Consider the following 4,647-nt stretch of genomic DNA (forward strand, 5'->3'; position numbering starts at 1 on the left):
AGCTAGCATTTAGCAGCTAGCAGCCAACGTAATGACACGACCCATGGTCACCAGATTAACTGCCGATCTTCAAACTTTTCCTTTTTTCTGTTGAAGGAGAAGCAACTCTCGTATCGTTCCCTCATGACGTGATATTTGAGCTTAAGTTCCGTTTAGCTCTAAGCAGTCGGAGAGAATACTGTAATTGTTTTGTTTAGGTCTGGGCTGCTATACAGTCGGAAAGTGTATTTGCCATTAAGCCAGTGTTATAAAAACTGTACATCTTCTAACTGAATTTCCTCTTTAAAGAAAAGTCGATCTTGGCATATGTCTGCTCAGTGCCACTTTATCTCAGAAACGCTCCTTTATAGCTAAAGGGGCTGCTTACAATAGATTATTTTTTAATGAGCAGCAAATATAAACTACAGTTTGACAGAACACATGGCTGTTTTTGTGTGTTGCGCTCAAGATAATGAGCACGCTAATGCTTTACGTGCCAAGTGTCTGTTTACTCTGGACAACGGAGACTAATAAAAAAAGAGCTAATTCACAAATGTCAAGCAGAGTATTAATAATACGCTGTCGGATGAGAGTGGGCAGTTTAGATGCATGCAGGTGGCACAAGCCCGGTATGACTGATGAACATTTCAGTCAAAGTCAAAGTCTGCTTTATTGTCAATTTCTTCACATGCCAAGACACAAAGAAATCGAAATTACGTTCCCACTATCCCACGGTGACAAGACATAGTACACAATATACATACAGGTAAACAACACAAAAATAAAACCAAGAAGGCACAAACAAAGAATAAATTAAGAGTGATGAATAAATAATAAATAAACAAATAACATAATAAATAAGAGGAGCAAAAATGGAGCAAGTGTGCAAACAGCAGACAGTCAGACCAAAGCGCAAAAGTACAGGACGCTACGCAGAAGGGGGGAGAGAGTTCAGGATCCTAACAGCCTGGAGTATGAAGCTGTTGGTGAGTCTGGTGGTGCGGGAGCGCAGGCTCCTGTACCTCTTCCCAGAGGGCAGAAGACCAAACAAAGAGTGAGCGGGGGTGACTCACATCACTCACAATCGTGGTCGCCTTGCGGGTGAGATGGGAGGTGTAAATGTCCTTCAGGGAGGGGAGTGAAGCACCAATAATCTTACCAGCCGTGTTCACAATGCGCTGCAGGGCCTTCATGTTGTATTCAGTGCATTTACCACCCCAAACAGCGATACAACTGGAGAGGACGCTCTCAATGGTGCCACGGTAGAATGTAGTCATGACGGCCGGAGAAGCACTTGCTCGCCTGAGTTTCCGCAGGAAGTACAGGCGGCGCTGGGCCTTCTTCGCCAGTGATGCGGTGTTGGTGGACCAGGAGAGATCCTCACTGATGTGCACCCCCAGGAACCTGGTGCTGCTCACTCTCTCCACCACAGCACCGTCGATGGTCAGCGGCAGATGTTGGGTCATTACACATTTCAGTGTCAATGGAGATTTTTTTTTACAACAATGCTGTTGTTTGTACGTTAATGTTTTATAAAGGCAAGTGAAGCAAAAACTGAAAAGTTGCTCTCATAACAAGGTACGAAAAACTATCCATGGATTTATTTTTGCTAAATTCACACAACAGATGCCCACTGTTTGTGACACACCGGGGCAGGCTTGATTCCATTCCACTTTGCAGTAGAGCCATCACTTTGTGGATTTGAAATCAATCCACAAATAAAATGTTCTTCCTGTTGGGTATTGGCGAGCTACACTTTTCTCAGTCCCAAAACCTGCTTCCAATATGAAATGTGAGGTGGTGGACAGATTGCAAAGATATTTAAATGGTGGCATGGCATATGCTGTGTAAAATTAACATAATGTTTTTTTTTTAAATAGCTTTTTCAGCCATTCAGCTCATTGCTGCGAAGCAGCATACTAACGATGACACACGAGTGACATCACGTTATCTTGTGGATCTTCATTATGATTGCTCCGCTTCCAATACTGAAAATGACAAGTTCAGACAGCTCGGAGCATAATTTACTTTAATCTTCAGTCCATACGGCTATATTATCGGTTTTGTGTCACCAATATTTCTATGCGAGACATTCATGGCAATGACGTCAATAGAATCACATTATGTCACTGTTACTTCAAGTAGCATCTCGGCAAGTGAATCAAACAGCAGGTTTTATCTAACAAATGAGAACATGGCAGGTGTTGTCCTCAGCAGGCCATTCATTTCCTCCCTGTACAGACGAGAGGCGGAAGATAAAACTGTCACATCACCAGAGGAATACACACACACTGCTCTCGAGCAAACCGCTGTTTGCTTCCTTTAACGTGCCTTGATGACCATCTGATGTTATGCTTGTTAACTGGAAACACCTGGCTGACTTATTAGCTCAGTATTAGCTCAGTTGTTAGCAACTATAATCACTAGTCTCCCCGCTTCTAAAGAGGACGACAGCTGTGGTGTAATCTAATAAAAAGAAAAAGCAACAAGGTTGTCTACCAAAACGTTTGACGCACTTAGCTCATTTGATTGTGAACTCTATTGATTGGGAAAGTGGTTTAATGGCTGGAATAAATGTTTGAGCTGGGAAAAATCCTGATATACAAAATACTGTGGCATTACGTAAAGCAACATCATGTTTACCATATCAACAATTTTTTAATTAATATTAAAAAAATTCACAGCAATAAAAAAAAGCACTTCTTTGGATCAGTTAATATTCCCACAAACAATTCAAAGAAAGAACTACCGTAATTTTCGGACTATAAGTCGCGTTTTTTCATAGTTTGGGTGGGGGGGCGACTTATACTCAGGAGCGACTTATATATGTTTTTTTTCATAGATTTTTACTTGATCATTAACACATCACTTACTTACAAGTATAGCACTTCACATGTTATTTTTAGTATAGTTGATCACTTCACATGCTTTGATATCTTTATCTTGAACATATTCAAAACATGAAAAATAGAGAGAAAAAATCAAATAAAGTAATTAACACTTTAAAGCGCCATATCCTCTGGACATGTCCTCTGTCACCAGGATGACATAAAGCAGTGGTCCCCAACCTTTTTTGCACCACGGACCGGTTACGTGTCAGAAATATTTTCGCGGACCGGCCTTTATATAAATAAATATATTTATATATTTATTATTTAAATATTTATATATATAAATAGGATGAAATAAAATGATACGACTGGCATAAAAACAAATATAAACCACATAAGAATAAAACGTTGAATTAGTGGGAGCACCGAGCTCTTTTTCTCAGAAATGAGCCGTTCCCATCTAGGCGTAATCGGAGACAATGACACCCGAAGTGGTTAAGGTTTGTCTTTAAATGCAGGATGCTTGGTCTCCATGTGCCGAAGCAGGTTTGAAGGCTTCATTGCCTCGTTAGCTAGCCTTTCGCCACATATGCGGAATGCACTTGGCGCGTCAGAGTCACCTGTGGCGATAAATCCATATTTTAAGTAGGACTCCAGAAATGTTCTTTTAAATGCAGCTTTCCTTTTCTTAGAAGTCGTAGCCTCTTCTTCTTCAGTGTCCTCATTGGACGTTTTTCCCTTTCCGAAGAAGCTTTCCAAACTTCTCTGTTTCTTGCTCATTTTTGCTTGCCTCGCGGGCTTGACTGTGGTGACATGTCACGTGACCGAGACGAGCGCCCTGTGTCAAGAGTCCTTATTTTTCAGACGCACCGACAGATGTAATTGGGAGAGATTCACCAAATTTTTTATATTTTTCAAAATAAATTCTTACTCATTTTTGCTAGCTTTGCGGGCTCGACTGGGGAAACATGTCACGTGACCGGGACGAGCGTCTTAACCTGAATGAATTGATGTCAATGAAAAAAAAAAAAAAAAATTGTTTTTTTTTTTTTTTTTTTTTTTCCTGTGCGGCTCCGCGGCCCGGTACCAAGTGACCCACGGACCGGTACCGGTCCGCGGCCCGGTGGTTGGGGACCACTGACATAAAGGACGAGAAATTTGATCGATGGATTTAATGATTTGGAGTGACACAAATGGCTTGATAATATTGTTGTTTATGTGATAGTTATTTAAAATATAGTTTATATATCGTTGTATGGGCCTGTGGAATAATTTGAACTGCGGCGCGGCACACGGCATTGTTGACAAAGGACGATCGATAAAAGACGAGAAATTTGATCGATGGATTTAATGATTTGGAGTGACACAAATGGTTTGATAATATTGTTGTTTATGTGATAGTTATTTAAAATATAGTTTATATATCGTTGTATGGGCCTGTGGAATAATTTGAACTGCGGCGCGGCACACGGCATTGTTGACAAAGGACGATCGATGGATTTAATGAATTGGAGTGACACAGATGGTTTTATAAACGTGTTATTTATCTAATAGTTTTTTTTAAATAACTGAATGTTACGTCAGGCCCATTCTCAGCTCCTCGTTTGTGTTTGTCACGTTAGCATACCGTATCGTTTAGCCTGTTGTTGCTCGTTCATGTCTGTTCTTGGTGTTGGATTTTGTCGAATAAATTGCCCCCCCAAAATGCGACTTATACTCCGGAGCGACTTATATATGTTTTTTTTCACATTTTTGGGCATTTTATGGCTGGTGCGACTTATAGTCCGAAAATTACGGTACATTAGAATTGATGCATGAATGTTTAAGACGCTACGGT

This window comes from Syngnathus acus, chromosome 2 (assembly GCF_901709675.1).
Source record: "Syngnathus acus chromosome 2, fSynAcu1.2, whole genome shotgun sequence".
Taxonomy (NCBI): domain Eukaryota; kingdom Metazoa; phylum Chordata; class Actinopteri; order Syngnathiformes; family Syngnathidae; genus Syngnathus; species Syngnathus acus.